We start from the raw sequence: 18992 nt of genomic DNA, 5'->3' as shown, positions 1-18992 counted from the left end.
AGTGCGCACAACTTTCGTCCATGGTCGATCGTCAAGCCTTCAAAGACGCAAATCGCAAACGAAGAACGAAACCATGCGACGATCTACGAACGACCTAAATCTATACTGACACGTGGTTTACAAAATAAAGGTATACACATTACCCCTTCTTCATGGTGGACGCATGTATTGTCTCATTCAGAGCAGTTCCTTTTTAGCGATTTTAAAGTAACTGTTTTGACACAATGGAAGCCCGGCTTCACGCACGCGCCGTGTGTCCAGAAATCTTATCAGAGCTTTCCGGTCTACCGAAAATGCGAAAAGTAATGTTCGTCATTTACACATTATAGGAATTGCTTAGGTTCCCCCATAGTGTCTGTTCCTTGACTCCAGCAGAAAAACAGCCCGTGAAAGGGGTCGAACCCATGACCTCGCGCTAGTATAGCCCACCGCCTCCGCCGCTGAGCCACCGCAGCGGCCACAATTGAACATACCGCAGAGGCAATGCGTACAAGACACGCGGTTAAGTACCGTAATTACCCGATTCTAGCGCGCACCTTTTTTCCGGAAAAATAGGTCGAAAAATCGCATGCGCGTTAGAATCGGATACGAAACCGAAACTGCCGAAACAACGAAAATTTCGTCCCGCCCATCGCCATCACCATCTCAAGATGGCGCCAAAGCTTTAAGCAACGATTTTTCGGACGCAGGAAGCATAGACTCCCAGGCTTTACTATCGGCGTTCACACAAATCGTCAAATCGTTCAGCTTGCGCACTTGATAACAGCAATTGCAGCAGCGGCTCTCGCGCGTTCAAAACGAGTGGTCGGCTGAAGCGTGCGCCTCTGGAGAAGTTCGCAGGATGGGCGTGCGACGCGTGGGTCACGATCCCATCGGTCATGGTTGAACGTTCGTTATGAAGTGTGGCATCACGAACGCGCTTGACGGCACCAAGGACGAAATGTTGTGGTCAGCGGAGAGCGACGAGGAGTGAGATGAGTGATATTACTTCGAGAAATAAATCGCCCGTTTCTCTCGCATTCGTTTTTCTTGCTCACAAATTTCCGTGCGCGTTACAATCGGAAGTGCAAGTTTTTTCGGTTTTTTTGCCAGGAAAATCGGGTGCGCGTTAGAATCGGGGCGCGTTAGAATCGGGTAATTACGGGTACGTCCGGCAAACAAATCGCAATACTTCAGCAATGGCTCGACACGCTGGGACTGCGAAGGAAACTCGAAGGAATCCGCCACTAATGTTCCGCCCTGTTAGGGCGCACATTAACAGCTGTCGTTAATGTGTGCGCCCTAACACATTAACAGCCGTTGTTAACTGAATTACCTAAAAACAATGACGTCGACGCGAAAGTAGGGAGATAAAAACAGAAAAACTGTATTGCGCGTACAGAAACAACACGTATTCTTTATTCGAGGTCACAATGTAGAGTGCCCTCGCTAAAGGCTTCTTTTCACGGGCGAGGGCGATGCTCTCGCATGTCAGGGTCCGACCCCCGCAGGCGCTCCACGGTGCGTCTCGGGTTTCGGGTTTCTTGGAGAGCTGCAGCTTTCTTTCCTTGGCTACTTTGCCGTTGGGCTTGAGCTGATTTGCTACAGCCGCCATCACTCACTGGATACTGAAAGATGTCGGGCGTCCCGGAAAAGCCGGCTCTGCATATGCAACAGCTCACCATTGCTTTTGAAAAACGCCGGCATGCGCCGGCCCATTTCTTCCTCCGCTGAAACTGCGCTGCCATAAAGATATTACTCTGCCCTGCGATAGCGGATCGACAATGACAAGTTTCGTCTTAAAAGGGCCGTGACGTATCAGTATGAACCCGAACCTAACCGCGCGGCACACAACTAAGCGTTCGGTTTCCGCCACCACCACCGGTTTTAAGACGAGAGATATGGTATACTGGCACGCAGAACACATTACGCAACGGAGCCCACTTAGGCCTGGTTATACGAGCTTCCTATCCTTAATGGCCGCACCCACACGTGGCACAGATTGAGCGCCGGAGAGGAGCTGCAGATTAAAGGAGAAATTAATTAGTTTCCTCAAAGTGGACAGCGCGCGTCCGCTGATGCGAAGCCAAGAGCGGAGTGCCCGAAGTCATCGTAGTCGAAAAGGAAGCTCTATGTTTTTTGTCGCGACTGGAGGAGATTAGGAGGTGGGGGGGACAGGACGATTGATAAAATACAAGAGACTCTCCGCAAACTCTTGGTTGCTAGACAGTTCTGGACATTTTTATGCGCCGCTCTTTGCGGGAAGCGCTGCTGACTTCATCTTTTCTTTCGTAGCATGCACAGCACCCCCCTGTCACCAGGCATTAGTAGTCGCAGGAGAAAACAACTCTCGAGAAAGTACGTGCTCGTTACACTTCGGTAGCCACGTCCACGCTAAACAACGTCGGGAGCACCGTATGCGTAGTGCACTGCGATTTGCGCAGCGTCTTCGACTTGCCTTTTCCAAGAAGTTTGTCAACATTGCCGTATTCACCTGCATAAGTATCTGTTTAGCGCAGAATTGGTTTTACGGCTTGTTTCCTTGTCGTCGGATGACGCAGTACTCTACCTGGAAATCCGCCATACCACGTGAGTTAGGATACTCTATATTTTCGCTGAGTTTCGTGCTGTGGAAGTGGAACGGTTTACCCTTCACTGGATATTTATTATAAGCGATCACCAGAATAAAAAGAAACCTGGGTCTTTGTTCACTGGTATGAATTATTTCTTGACCGCCAATTAATGCAACCCAGAATTCAATGACACACGACCTAGCGTAAAAAAACTGCGGTTGATTCCTCTGTCATAGGAATCGGTAAAACAATAAAGAGAAATGTGCAGTGAAATCTGCAGATGAGCATGATTTGCGGGTCGGCGGCAGCCTTGTGGGTGTGCTTGGGGAGCGACGTCCTGCTGGCGGGTCGCTTCGGCAAAGGTGTACCGACGTCATTTCCGTGACCGATATGACGCCAGTGAAATCTTGGTGTATCCTGGCATAAAACACTTTCGTGTTAAAATGTAAAACCCGAAAAACGAACCCTAAGTATAACGTACTCTTTTGTATTAAAGGTTGCTTCCCCGCAGGAAGACCCTGTGTGCAGGGGTGCACCCTTTACAGGCCACTTGCTTCGTTGTACTGGCGTTATTCCAGTGACGGATATATGACGTAAGTGAAATGTTCGTGAATTCTGGAATAAAACACTTTCGTGTTAAAAAAATTAAATTTTTGGCTTTGCGCGCACAATTAAGCAACTCCTCTGGTGTGGATCGCGTCGTACCGTGGAAAGGTAGGGATTAATTTAAATCACTTGTGATTATTCAGCGTGCGCCGAGATGTTGCAAGATCGAATGTTGTATTTTACCGCCACCGAAAACGCCGCCTCTGTCACTCCCAACGAATTAGCTGCAGAACATTGGGCACTCAGCATGCGCCACGACGGTGGCTAACATAATATCACTTCTGCCTACGAAACCTGTTCTCCCACGCTTGAAATCATGAGGCAGCTCACGACATTCAAGTGTACCTCAAGACACTGAGATCTGCAGAGCTGCAGAACCTCTAGGTGTATCGTGCACGCAGACTGTCGTACCCCGAAGATAGGTTGGGAGCATGCTTGCCGAAGCAACGTATCTGCGCCGCCGGATGAGCGCTCCACGGGAGTTTGTGCGGCTCTTACTTCAATGTAGTGCGCGTGAACCTTGTAATATCTGCTTACTGCATATTTTGGAAAATGTACTACGTGAGAGTACTTAGAAAAATGCACACGCACCTATCAGATATAGTAATGTCAGCGTGCTTGTGTAGGTGCTTATAATACACTTTTTACAGGATATCAAGTTTGCAGTATTTATCTGCTTTTTAATGTTATGATCATCATTCCTATCATGAATGTCATCATTAAGGTAAATTCGGAGCACTTTTTAAATAAATGAATACTGAAAGTGCGGTGTAGTAAATCTGGCATGGTTTCTCGTAATTGTTATTTTGTCAAGCACCGCTTTACGGTACGTCGCACTGTTTTGTTCGCGACTAATTATTAATAAGTTCCTGAAAGATCAATAGGGTATTCTCACGGTTATAAATAACAGGGATGGCTTATTCCTTTTTGCAAGATGACGTTCACGAAACCGTTCTGCCATGTTCCAGAGGGCTGCATAAAAGTTATCCCGCGTAATTTTAGATTAGCACCTTCTGGGGGCGAACTGTACAAAACTTCTGTGGTGTTCTAAGAATGTTTCTTTTTATTTTGTAAGCAAAATAAAGTGGTTTCAAGTTCCTGCTTGAAGTTGGTACGCATGAACCGTACGCAGGCGCAACCATCTTTCGGCGTGCTAAACGAACGACGGCAGTCAATATTATCTGCTTTAACTGCACCAACAGTAACAGCTGTAACTTTCAGTCAACGCATCCATGTTTCGGTTCGTGAAATACGGCATCGGAAAGTCAGGTGCATGCATTCGTTTTTTGCGTGTGTGATCCGAGAACTTTTACGACTATCATCTGCTATGTGCTACTTTTTCATTCCCAGACAGCAGTTGCCTCAATCGAATCAATTTAGTAGTTACCAAAAAAGCATGAATGATCTTGCTTCATGCAGATGAACCGTGCATACTACGACGTACGATCCTTTCACCGTGTTGTTTTTCCTGCCATGCTGCTCCTCTTTTGCGTAGATGTTTCGAGCTGTCTATGCCCTGTTGCGCCGAAGTTGGCCCTCGTGCGGAAATTTATGAACTAAGCACATATTCAATTATTTCGTTTACTCTATGTACAAAATAAGGGCGCTTGACACCATATATATTTACTTTCGTTCAAAACAGTATAGCGCTTCATAGGTATACACGGGGTCTTAGAAGGGATTTAACGCAATGTCTTAAGGCCTTCCTGCTTCGGTATCACAATGCTTATGTGGTCCCTGAAAGGAGTGTCTTCCAACCAATGCATGTGCGTGTAATAGTGAAGCCGACCTTAAGAAGGCTCGGTGTACAGCACGGAAGGCTAAAGGTTTATTTGACTCTCTCAATCGAAGTTTCTGCGATTTTTTTTTCATTAAGTGGTCACAAGAAAATGGTTACGTCCGGAACAACGACATCGTTTATAATATTATGCTGTGAAAAAAATAATCTGAAAACTTTATTTTTGCGTTTTTTTGCGAAATAGACAGTCTGCAAAAAGCTGCTGTAGGCGCTGCAACGCTTTCAAGTCAGCCTTATGCCTAATTAGATCCTGCTGTCAGACGCGCAGTGATTACGCCGGGGCTAACGACATCTTTTAGAATATTGTGCTGCTCAAGGAAAAATTACACGGAAACTAATTTTGTGCGTGTTTGTAACAGTATGTACAAAGCTGCTGTAGAAGCGGTAGCTCTTTCCAGTCAGCCGTACTGCCTTGTGCCTAATTGGATCCGGCTGTCAGACGCGCATTCGCCCGAAGAACCATTCAGCGATATATTGACACGTACATGTATACTCGCTCGCGGAAGAAAGAACGCGCCAACAAAATTAATCGAAACGCCGCAAACTCTTTCCGCGTGCGCGTCATTGCTCGTTGTACGAGGAAAACGAGGGACAGCAGTCGTTCCCACGATCCCTCCGCCGAATGAGTTCTGTCGAGGCGGTCGAGCGCCCGGCCGGCCATCCCACCCCGATGCGCAGAAGCGCCCAGCCGAAACTGCGCCAGTGGGAACCGCTGGGCGAATGTCGTCATAACTTCAGTCATCTGTTCCCCGTGGCTGGTTGCGAGATGAATCGCTAATGATGCGACTCATCGTTCCCTTCCCTCAATGTGGATGCGTCCCCGCAAGAATGTGGAGAAACAGGGTATACACATGTGGACTGCGGCAATTAACTGAGCACGTCCTTGCCGTAGGAGCCCAGTGAGTCCGCCTGCCGTGACGCGAAATCGAATTGACGCGTAACTTCGGCCTCAGGCGTTTTGAGATGGTTTATTTATTTTTTTTTGTCGTTAGTAGTCAGGCGGGTATTTTTTCAAGCGTGGGGATCGGCTATACGCCGCTTTTTGGACGGGTTCTAGCCTTCATTCAGTATGCCCATCGTGATACCATCCCTTCAGCCACTATGAGATACACAAAGAGCCGCCTGATTGGCGTACACATTTATGCTCTGTAACCAGAAATTAGAAAGGAAGGTAACCCTAAGAGGGGTGTAGATATGCCGCCAAGCAGGTAGAAATGGTGCAAAATAAAAAGAAATTGGCCGCGTATCTGCTCCTTTCGTTGCAAATGTCGACGCGAGACGATAGTCGACTGGCGCCCCTGCCTAGTAAATGCCTCCCTTCTCTTTCCCGCTCATCTCTCATGCTGTTCCTCTCCAGTCACGTTCCTTCCAAGATAACACACTACAAGTTTGCTCAAGTCAATTTAAACTTACCGCGTTCCACTGCTCCAAGTCGGGTGCCTGGATGTCAGCGCTGCCGTACGGCGGAGACGCGCGTGAATCGAGGCACCCGACTACAACGTTTATAGAACCACGTTGCCCTACTCCACGAGCGGGACGCGAAACCTATCTAGAGGAACCTTTCGTTGCTGTTGCCGTTTGATTTCTTTGAATTCAGCGCGGGCAACAGCAGGCGAGAGTTTTCTGCAGTTGATGCAGTATTTTATTTGCTATCGCGAAAAGCAAGCATCTGTAAATTTTTAATAAATGAACTCTACAAATATCACTCATGTATTGATTTTCTGCCTTATATTTGCGTAATGTCTTGTTGTTGTTCAACAATGTTGACAAGTATGAACATTAACACCGGACTTCCACGTTTAGATTTGGCTGTGAGTATACAAGACTATTGCGCAGATTCGGTTTCAGTTTGGCGGGGTGGCGGAATCGAGTTACAGACATACAGACAGATCAAATTTCTCCGTTTAAGTAGCCCTAAAAAACTATTGTCTTTAGAAGAAAGCTTTAAGTAAAATATCGGAGTTTAGTGACCAAGGTGTACAACATTGTGAAGGAAAGCGTCATTCTAAACAGCCTATCTATAGACACGCTTCCATATTCATATACAGGGTGTTGCGACGATAACTGGAACACTTTAAAAATTTTTCCTCAGCGATCCGCCGCTCTGTTTGCGCTCAAACTTCACACAAAGGTCGCATTTTGTGGTCTATTTTGTTTGACACCGGGAACAACAACAGTACTTACCTGTTTATTCTGAAAATAAATAAAAACGATTTTCGCCTATGGGAAAATGGCCGCTGATTTGGACGTGCGAGCCAGCGCAAGTTGATGTTGGAACGACGGAACCACCTGCAGTGTGAAACGCATGTTTGGGATTCACGTACGGAGCCAAATGGTGCAGCAGACGATCAGAAAATGCACCTAGAAATGAGCTAACAGACGATCAGAAAACCCGGTTTTCGGGCTCGCACGTCCAAATCGCCGCCATTTTCCCATAGGCGAAAATCGTTTTTATTTATTTTCAGAATAAACAGGTAAGTACCGTTGTTGTTCCCGGTGTCAAACAAAATAGACCACAAAATGCGACCTTTGTGTGAAGTTTGAGCGCGAACAGAGCGGCCGATCGCTCAGGAAAAATTTTTAAAGTGTTCCAGTTATCGTCGCAACACACTGTATAAGAACACACTATACTGCGATCTGGAGTATGACCCTGTAATCGTGTCTTGTCGATTATTACCATGTGTGGTTTAAATCATAGAAAAGTGATGGAGGCGAAAAGCAAAAACGCCCGTGTGTTAGAGATTACGGCGCACGTTAAAGATCCGCAGGCGGTCAAAATTAATCCGGCGCCCCCCCCCCCCTACGGCGCGCCTCATCGCCTGTGCAGCGTCGGTGCGTTAAAACCCAGAATCAATCAATCAATCAATCAATCAATCAATCAATCAATCAATCAATCAATCAATCAATCAATCAATCAATCAATCAATCAATCAATCAATCAATCAATCAATCAAGTCACAGAAAAGATGTGCAGTCATTCGTGAGGTGGTTGCGGGTCATAATGCGCAAGATTGTCGAAGAATTTTCTCCCTACTTAAAAAATCTACATTGAGAAGTAATAGCGCTATAACTGTGTAGCTGGTAGCCTGGTTGCTGAGAGGATTGATATAAAGGAACAACCTTTTTGTAGGAATTTTGGTATTCGATCACTGATGTGATCGAATACCAAAATGTGGCCATTTATTTTTCAAGGTGATAAGCTGCTAACTCACACCCTGAAAAATGTTATAACATACGAGAAACAGCGTGGTTGTGGGAGGAAGGGAGGGAGAGCAAGTATTGGGGCATTGAGGGCCCTTTTGTATTTTGTATCTGGAGTGGCACATTGTATTTTTCCGGGGAAGAACACCATACAAAACAGTCGCCTGTAACGAAATGTTTACGCTTACGTTTAGAAGGAATAAATTCACCCACCCCCGCTTTAAAAAAGCATGGGCTCGTTAATACCCTCCTCCCCGATCGTCATTTAGCCTCCCAGATGCACGCATATGGCGACGACTTCAAACCCAATACCTTTTGCTGAACCCTGACCTCCAGCACACATCTCCTTCAACATACTCCTATTTTTCAATTTAAACAGGAATGGTAGCATTCTCTTCCGTGAGTGCGTGTTTCCTTTTTTACAGTTACAACTGACACGATGCCCCCCACTTTTTTCCGAGTTTTCTCATAATGTTTTACTTGATGTTCCTATTTCTTGTATAAATTCTCTTGACCTTGTGATGATGTTGTGAGATGTTCTTTTCTTGCACTCATTACTTGACTTGTTAACGTATACACAACATATGACTAGTTATTGTATAACTTTTGTGCGTTATTTTGGTTTAAATTCCATACAAGCCGCCCTTATTCAATGCCCTGCTTGGCCTGTAAGGTACTTTGAATGGATGAACGAATAAATAAATAAATAAATAAAAAATATAAATAAATAAATAAATAAATAAATAAATAAATAAATAAATAAACTGCCCCGCCTGCGACGTACCGGGATCCTCTACAGTTGCCGACCGCAAGTCCAGCAAGTCCGGATTTTTGGAGTCTTAAAAGACTCCAAAAATCCGGACTTGCTGGATATTTCGGACTTTCCCGAGGAACCGTCAGTTGTCGCATATAAGTAATGTATATGAGCAACGGATATTTCTGACAAAATAAAGCCAGAAATTCGATTTTCTGGAGAAACTTTCCCGCGACAGAGCCGCGGTGCGACTCCAGGACGACGCCATGTGGAATCCTAAACCCCCTGGCTAGCTTCGGAATGGATGGGGATTGGCTTGACTCCCTCCGGAGTAACAAACTGTGATTTTGGAGGCCATAATTTGCCAACTGTTTCAATGATGCTGGTTTTTGCAACCAGGAAGAACCGGTGGCCTCGGATGCAAACGCCACCGCCGAACACAGCACCGACGCAGTCGACAACGGCGAGCAGCTGACTTCCGACTTGCGCAGCAGTGGCGTGGACTTTCCCGCTGCCGTTACATTTCACGAGTCTGCTGTAGTGGACAGCGACACAGCGCTGCGCGTGGAGCTAACGGACGACAAGATCGTGCGCCAAGTAACCGTGCTGCCGCAAAGCAACTCTGGCTCCGACGAAGACACTCCCGACTGCCCGCAACCGTCAACGCAAGACATTGCCGACGCTTTGGCGTTGTTGTCCAGCGTTTTCGAAGAAAACGTGGCGCAAGCAGACGTTCTCACATGAAGTATGAATTTGAGGCAAGGAACCATTCACGACTTCTTCAGTCCTATCGTTTATTCGAACTATTTTTCGTTTCCCTCTAGGTCCGAAAAATCGGTTGGCTACTGTATCACACCCTGCACTGTTTCCTTCCCCAGAGCAGTAGCGGGCCGACCAGCTGGCGTCCAGAGGACCAGAAATTCCTGGTCATTGAGGCAGCAGAAGTGGTAGCCATCAGTTTTCTCAGCTGAGAAGATGCCACCCACTTTCTTTCCTTTCTTTTTTTTATCGGCTCAAATAAACACTTTTCTTCCTGCTCCTCGTTAACTCGCCTCGTGCACGGATGAGAAATGGGTGTTGGGAAGCTTAAAATTTGTCATTACATATAACACTTAAATAAACCCGAACACTCAAAGCACCATGCAAACAAGCAAACAAGTGTGTATACTTTTCGATAAAGAGCCCGAAGTACTGCGGTAAATGCTCTTCGTAGCGACGGCGCCGAGTCGAGGACGTTCCACTGCTGGGCAGTATGTACGGCGGCCAGCCTTTCCCTTGATGTCAGGCTTCGCTGGAGCGTAGCTTCACGGAATTTCGCTGACAGCTGCGAGATCGGCAATAGCGTGGCCACGGTTTCTTCACGGGGTGGGTCGAGGGGAATGGCATAAAGCGCGCCATAGTGAGCAGTGCATGTTGGTATAGTCATGCCGTCCTAAACCGATTCAAGCGCAATCTGTGCCCGCGTATAGAGCCGCTGAAGAGGAGGAAGCCAAGAACAGAAAAAGAAACAATGTTTCGAAACTATCTCGCTAGTTGTGTACTGCGAGATAGGAAGGGAATGTACGGTTTTTCAAGTCTCGTGTGCGTGTGCGTGCGAAGCGCCCAAGTCAGGAATATTGTTTGACGTTGACGCAGCTGCGCTGTTTGAATGTGCAGGCGAGATGCAAATGGATACGAGCCCAGAAATAAAACAGCATGCACTTCAACAACACTTCTTTCACCGCAATCTGGCACTGTCTGTTTGAATCGTGCGATTTCCCTGGACCAGGCACAGATTTGCGCGTGACTTCCAACGTATGTAACATCACACCATTCAGTGTTTGCAAGGCGTAGATCAATACCTTCGCTTCACTGATTGAAACAATCCAGCTACCTGGTACTTTCCAGAAAAACTAGATAGAAATGTAGCATTTCTTGACTTCAGGGCAGTGGTTTACCTTTCGGTGTAATCGCGGCTACATGCATCGCCAGAATCCGGATTCTATCGACAGTCGGATCTTCAAATGGAGTTTAAAATGCACACTCGACATTGCGGGGCACTACATATGCGAAAACGCTCGTGCTGATTTTTTTTTAGAGCACCGTAATTGCATGGAGAAATCGCGTTCCAACGATGTCATGAGTGTCTGACGGAATCGGTAATGTCACCACAAACTCGAAAGTTTTGCCCCTCCGGAGTAACAGAACACAAACCAATTGGGTATAGAACCAGTTTCTACGGCAAATATTATACGTCGATTGAGATACGCGGCTGTGGAGGAATTCGCACTGAAGCAGCAAATGTGCGCATGCTCAGTGACTGGCAATGTACACAAACACTAGCTGGCGTGTATACTGTATACGCTTCGCGTGTAGCGTGTAAATCCTCCGGAGCCACAGCGGCTTAAAAACGGCGGGTATTTCGTTGCTCACGAAATATGGGGGCACGACTGCGTTTTCGCACACGAGGGAACGAAGATCAAATAAAAGCGTGAGTGCCAGACGCTCTTATCTAGGCGTCCCGTCAGTTCGGCTTGACCAAAACACGAGCAAGAATGCGAAACTACACTCCTTCTGAGATGCCCCAGCAATGCGGAGGTAAGTTCACAAGGAGTCACGTGACACCGCCTTCCCAGCGATCACGGCGAGCAGATATGCTCTGAATGCTTTGCCAATGGGCGCTGCGCTAGAAAGTGTAAGTGGGGTATACGGCTGTGGCCAGTAGAGGACAAACAAGGAAGAAAACAAGCAAATTGCTTTGGATGGGGGGGGGGGGGGGGAGAACGCAAAGAGACAGGTGCCCGAAACGCCAGAGAACTCACGGAGGAGGAGAACGCGCGTTAGGTATACCCCGCTACCGCGCTTTTCCTCGACAAGGAACCGTTGCTGAAACGATCGCCGAGAATACGAGAAAAGTGGTGCGCGGTCGTCCGTTACGTACCCACTTTAGTTTATTTTCTCATCCCTTTTTCGCCTTGCATTGCCTCCGTAAGGAGAAACGTACTTCCTCCATCACTCACTATACGGAGGCACGGCGCACGAAAACGAAAAGACGCCTTTCCCGAGCAGGAGGCAAAACGCACCAGTGCCCACCACCATATATGGCTTATTACGGGGTCATTTGCAAAACAAGAAAACTAATAAGAATGGCTAATGAGAAACCGTGCGTGTGTAGTGTTTAGTGGCGGTCAAGGCAAAGTACGCGAACCGTTCTTTTTCCTACTTTTTATTTACTGCCGTCGCTGGGCGGTTGGCGATTTCGACAGTGTCACTGCAAATTAATCGAGCACGCGGCAAAAGCAAACTCCTCTCGTGAGCCTGCCCGCGGTGATCAGCGCAGCGTGCGCTACCCGGAAGACTGAGTGAATTACGCAACGACCATTCTGGCGCCTAAATCTCTGAGCCGACAACGCAAGTGGGCCTTGATGTGTGAAATGGGCTCCGCTCGGATGAAAGGGTGCCCGTAAGACGAGAGGCATCGAGCTTGTCCCCCTCGGCAATTTTCTTTTTGCCTTCCCTCCGGAGCTCCGCGCTGAGGAGTTGGCAACAGCTACCGGCTCCGGACGGGTATACGTTACATAGACTCTGCTTGGCATATGCGGTAATAAGTGACTTGACCAAAAGAGCTGAAGGGAAGATTAAATATTGCCAGCCAAATAGGATTGATTAAATCGGGAAATTGCGGGTTGGCCAGGAATTGTAACTCATTTATCTTGGTTATTTCCAGTAATAACCCGCAATCTTTGCCGAAGGTTTTGAAGCTTTCGCATATCAGCTGGCGCTACCCCACGGATAATTAATTCTGGCAAGCGTCCAAGCAAAATTTCAGTAATTGCAAAATTTCAGCCACAATAACCTCTAACAACTTAGCAAGGTAATCAAGAAAGCCGCCGGAAAAAGCGTCTGAAGACTTCTTTCATACATGCGGGGACCATATACTCAATACCTCGGCGCGTACTCACCATATTGTGGGTATTAATTGCGCTTACACGATTGTGCACTTGGAAAGAAATAAATATCACCTTTTTATAAAGGTATGCCTTTTATCCCTCAAAAACCTGCTCTGTTCGGAGCGTTAACACTTCTAATAAAGCAAGTCTTAAAGTGATAAAACTGCAAAAACAAAATTGTAGAACGACTTAGAGTGAGTTTCCTGAAACTAACAGGCGTACTGAAGTTTGTTTGCATAGCGCCCTGGTGGTTCTCATTTGTCTGGAATCGGACTAGAACCATCTTTTCAATATTCCCAGCAATGCAAGCTCTGACCTTCAGTACCAACCAGGCGAAAACACTTCGCAGAACATTTAAGGTTCTTCAAACGACTACTTTTCAGAGTATTCCACATCCCGAAATGGTGCACTCGTGAGCTCATCATGGTCGCACTAACAGCGGATCGTCGGAGACCCGTTCGCTCCGAAATACGCTGCCGACGAAGCAGCCTGTCGTGGGGACAGGACAAGGGCGGAGTGCGTGATCGCGGGGTGTGTACTGCCATTGAAAGAATGCAACAGCTGGCGGCGACCCTTCGGCCCAATTCTATTTGCTGTTTGCTATTTGTGCTATTCGCTATTTGCTCACAGCGTGACATGTTGCGGCAGGCATCACAGGCATGTGACCCCGCAGTCGGCATTGATGCTCAGGGAAAGAGCGGAGATTAAAAATTTCTCGTTGTAAAGGACGACCTTATTCAGAGCTGAAGTTAAAAATAACAACCGCAAGCGGTAGATCCTTTTCTAGCGTTTTCCCAGAGCGAAACTATCTGTAGCTAGTTTCTGAAAATTTTTGCGGCCGCGGACAGTAGCGTCGACAAAGAATTTTGAATCTTGCGGCAAAGCCAACTTTCTGGTGAACGCTTTATAGCTCTCAAACGAATGTAGGTACCTTTAAGAAAAAATCATGCCGAAATTGGCCGCTAGGACGACCGACTCTGTCATTACGCAGAGTTTACTTGTCCTAATTAGCTCAACAGAACTATCATACGGAGGGAGTATGGTTAGAGAAAAAGGCTGTAACTCTTGTTTTAGCGAAACTATCCCGAAAGCAATTACTTGACAATTACCCGTCAAAACGACTCTAACATTACACCGAGTTTCATTTACATTTCGTGCAAATGTAGTAGACACTGAAGTTGCAAATTTCGTGGGATTCCCGTCTGCTGTCAAAACATCGGCTTCTACGAGAGGGAAACGGACAGCCCCATGTTTGTCCGCTAGAAAATATTTCTGGCGTCACCGTCTGGCTCGTGGTAACTCGGTGTCTCACAGCCTATATCCGGGGATAGCATGTAACGAAATTTCCCAGCGTGTCCATTTTCTATTGCGGGAGACTGCAGCAGCTTTCTAAACTTGTTAGACTGAGCCCGCTCAGGGCTTCAAAGACACACAAGACATCGCATTCGGATATCAACGGGTTATTGACTACGCCGAACCAACCTGTCAATTGCGAAGCGCGCCAGTTGCCATCTTGCTTTTGTTTCGTTTTTTATTTGTCTCACCAGTCTTGTCTTTCAGTGATACTCCTCTGTAGACTGAAAAACGGATGAGGTGAAAGTAAATTGACCGTTCCAAGCCTTTGATGCATTGCGTTAGTGCGCTGCACTTTGGCGGCCGCTACTGCGGTTTGGCGACGGTGACGGCGTCGTAACCGAGCGAGCGAAGACAGAAAGAAAACGGCGGAGGAAAGTGCGACGAAAGTGTCAGGGGGAGGGCAGTAATGCCGAGCCCGCACTCTAGGTGGCGTTGGCCCGCACGAGACGCTCGTCGGCGGCGATGCTTGGCGATAGTTGAGGGAGATGCGGTGAGGCATTCTCGCCGTTGCGTGGCTCATTGAAACCACGTGACATTTGCGCGGGAGGTTCAAACACGATTTACAACGACATGCTCGGTGGCGGCGGCGCGCTGCGAGGTAACGGCGGAGTAGAGCGCGCAGCCGCGCGTTCGCTGATCACGCGATCACTTCCTGAGACGCAGCAGCTATGCTTCGTGACCGAGAAGACCACAGTTCGCGCTGCGCACAAATTTCGCATTAGGGACTATAGTAAGCGTCAGCCTTTTTTTTTTTTTTGTATTCGTGCCCTTCCAACATGCGTACGTGTCATTGCGCGCATGCCAGTGAGGATCCAGTTGATTTCCTTCAACCACAAGCACAGCCCGAATCGGCGAAGCAGGAAGGCAGCCAAGCAACTTCCATCTTTCAAGGATGCTCGTCTCTTGCAGCATGTTCCATCACTCCTCTCTCAGCGCGTACGTAATTATACGCAGCCCAGTGAGAGCGTACGCAACGCTTAGTTCGTCCTGGTCACAATTACACGCCTCGTTTCTTCATCATTAATGATTCGAGCGTAGCTCCAATTAGTCGGGTGCCATTACCGTTGCGGTCGACAGCTGCTCGGACTCCCTTGGAAGAGCAAAAGCAGCGGGATCGGCTGAACGTTCTGAGCGTCCTTGGCGTGGAATGTTAAGTCTTCGGGTTAACAGAAAAAAAAAAAAAGAACTCGCCGATAATTGCTGTGTACGGAGATAAGAAAACTGATAAAAGGCTTGATTTGCAAAAGAAAATTCTCCGAGAGACGCGCTAAAACGCTGCAGTGCAGATCGTGTATATAGTCGCTGATTGATTGATTGTAACGCGCCGACGCTACGCAGGCGATGAGGCGCGCCGTAGTGGAGGGCTCTGGCTTTATTTCGACCACCTGGGGATCTTTAACGTGCGCCGAAATCTCGCACACGGGCGTTTTCTTTTTCTTTTCGCCTCCATCAGAAAAGCAGCCGCTGCGGCCGGGAATCGAACCCGCGACCTCGTGCTCAGCAGCGCAACGCCTTAGCCACTGAGCCACAGCGGCGGGTGTGTATATAGTCGCGACGACATAAAGAAGCACGAAAACAGAAACAGATAACTTGAAGCACTTGCTTTCTAATACTATGCATGCAACGTGGCGGGTTCTACGTTTGCGCCAGGACGGGCTGATAGCCATTGTAAACTAAGCTCCAGGGAAACGTCAGAATTTCCGGAAACGAGACTTGATGGCAGTGCGCAGCTGCTCAGACGATCGCACAAGATGAAACACAAACCGTTGTTTTGTGCCTAAATCTGTGTGCCTCTTCTGCAACTCAGGAATGCTTCACGTGGAAGCTACAAATCAAAATATACCAGACTGAATCAACTCACTTGTTAGACAGGCATTTTGTACTTGAGGAGGGTTCTCCTACCTTCGACCTCGTGTTTATCCCCAGTATTTTTGTTGCCACGCCATGCCAACCAGCCCAAACCGGCACCATTGCTGTACAGTAAGCAGTTACACTCTTTGGCAACCCAGTAGTCCCACTTTACCGCAATGCATTCCAGTGACCAATCCATGCCACCGACATAGCCAGTTTCCCGAATGACAGCAACGTACGTAGAGTTTGACTAACAAGTGCGACATGCGTTGCGGCATAAGGCAATGCCGAACGTTATGCTTGCATTGCGTAATGTCACAGTGCAAGCCGAACTCTTAAGTCAAATCGCTTGTTCGAGATCGTCATTCGCCGATGTAACATTGTTGACTGCATGTATTGGTCCATATAATACATTGTGGCGAAGCTGTACCACGGAGTGCTTTGCAGTGTACCGTTGATGGAAATGCTTCCAAGCAGGCTGGTGTAATCACGAGTGCATTACAAAAAGACAGTGAGAGGGAAAAGGTTACCGTATGCGCTCCGATTACTGAAGTTCTATCAGTGGCCCATGTGCCGCGATAGCCTGAACGTTGTTGCAGACGAGAAAAACAGGATGGTGGAGCCACAACGCCATGAATAATTCCTAGACTAAGCCCTCGCTAAATTTTCCAAGCCAGCTTATACCAAACTGAATATGTTTTCAAGCACAGTTTTCCCTAAGACGACCACATGAAGTGCCGCCCTATAGTCTGGGAAAAATGGCCATGGACTCTGGGAGCAGAAACGAGGAACGTCAAGAGCATACACAGAGCCAATGTCATGGCCTTTTGGCGCTATACATATTAGATGGGTGCACAAACAAGAAAGGCGATATACGGTCATGCTGAGTCGAATTTTTGCGCCAGCTGTACAGTCTCCGTCTCTCTGCAGCAACTATAAATAAATCACGCAATTACCGCCCACCAAGGTCGACGGATGCAGCCCTGCGTACACAACTTACACGGGGAAGTGAGCGCAGCGTACATGATGGAGCATGTGTTTGTTTTGTTGGTGGCGCATACTCCTGTCGTGCAGGAATGTGTTTTGGCATTACCATGCGCAATTGGGAGTCATGTTATTATGCTTCTTAAAGCAGCTTGCTTGCGCTTTTCACCGAGAACATTAGGGCGACTGTAAGTGCAGTGAGCAGGCCAAAATACGAAAGCAGTCAAATGGTAAACATTAAACTCGCATATTTAGATACCCCTGAAATATTCGTGCCAAGTATGTGCGCGTAATTACTTTAGTTTTTTCCCCGATTTCATAATTTAGGTGTATTGTTTTAAGTTTCTGATTATCATTGGTATCCCACGCTCATGAATTCCGTAAATTTCAGATCGCCTCTCTCTGGAACGCGCCACCTCGTCTCATGTCGCCGTGAGGAACGAGGCAAATTCGGAGTACAAACTATGTACACTTTATGTAGAAAATTATATACATGACATATACTGTATACAAGACAACTGGAACAGCCCACTGTGTGGCTCAGAAAATGCAGGACAGCCGATGGCCCCCTCCCTCTCTCCGGGCGGAACATACACCTGGGTGTGGATATATATATCCCCTCGCTAGGGAAGAGGAAAAATTGTTGTTGTTATAATCCTCATACTTCAAAGGGAAGGCCATGTGACCAAAACAATGGAAAGGGAAAGAGGCAGGGAGGAGTAGCCGAGTAGCACAAATGGTCAGTCCATGAAGACCATAGAAGAGATCACTGCAGTCAGCAGACCCAGGCTAGGTTAGGATCATATGTATTAAATCAAAATATTACGACAGGCGCAGACGCTTGCGTACACTAATCTTGAGAGACCACTCTATAGGTCAAACAGCCCGAGGGCTGTGAAAAAAATTAAAGCCGTTCCACTCAATGTGAAAGCTGTCGGAAGTGCAGAGCAGTGATTCGCCAATGGGCTGTAGCGCCGTTATCCGCTCTCTGAAAACTACCACCCAATGCAATTCAAATTTCCTGCCTTCGCAGTGCTCGCGCACCCCCTGCCTGAAACTGCGCCAGCCGGAGTTCTGGTCTTTTAAAGACGATAGTCTTTCTTGGGCTACTTAAACCCAGAAATTTTGGTCTGTCTGTATGTCTGTCTGTCTGTCCATCTGTGTCTGTGACTCGATTCAGCCACCCGGCCAAAGCAAAACAATGCCTGCGCAATAGTCTTATAGTCACAGCTAAATCTACCCGTCTATGTCCGGTGTAATGTTCATACTTGTCAACATTGTTGAAGAAGAACAAGACATTACGCAAATATGAGACAACAAATCACACATAAGTGATATTTGCAGTGTTCATTTATAAAAAATCAAGCATTCTTGACTTTTGCAAAATTAAATACTTCGTCAACTGCAGAAAAAGAATTCAATCCGCCGTCGCCTGCTGTCGCCCGGGCCACTATAGCTTCTGGCGCCATTTTAAGAAATCAACCAGCAACAGTTACGCAAGGTTTCACTAGATAGGTTCCACGTTCTGCTTGCAACGCACGTGGAGCAGGGAAACGCGGTTCTATAAACGTTGAAGTAGGGCGCCTCGATTAACGCGCGTCTTCGCCGTACGGCAGCGTTCTCATCGAGACACCCGGTTTGGAGCAGAGGAACGCGGGAAGTTTAAAATGATTTAAGCGAACCTTTGGCGTCTTTACCTTGGGAGGAGCGCGACGCAAGAGGAACAACATGAGAGGTGAGCGGGAAAGCGAAGGGAGGCATTTAATTCGCAAAAGCCGATACAGACTGTCGTCTTTTGACGGCAATTTGCAACGAAATGAGCAGATACGCGGCCAATTTTTGTGCTTGCTTTTCCTCCCGCACGTGCCGGCGTCGCACTGCCACTTCTTTTCGCTTGCTATCGTAAAAACCAACCCAGCGAGCGTTCCGAACTAAATGAGCGCGAATGCTGCCGGTTAATT

General features: G+C 47.4%; 1 protein-coding gene across 2 annotated transcripts in view; it reads right to left on the bottom strand.

Moving 5' to 3' along the window:
- LOC144169991 (uncharacterized) overlaps positions 1 to 18992 on the bottom strand; it is a 190762-nt gene that overhangs the window by 147516 nt on the left and 24254 nt on the right. The gene's annotated exons all lie outside the window — the stretch shown is intronic.

The sequence above is a fragment of the Haemaphysalis longicornis genome, unplaced genomic scaffold (genome assembly GCF_048455015.1).
Source record: "Haemaphysalis longicornis isolate Haplotype H1 unplaced genomic scaffold, Haemaphysalis longicornis Haplotype H1 scaffold_2, whole genome shotgun sequence".
NCBI lineage: Eukaryota > Metazoa > Arthropoda > Arachnida > Ixodida > Ixodidae > Haemaphysalis > Haemaphysalis longicornis.
This window is presented reverse-complemented; position numbering and strand designations above follow the sequence as displayed.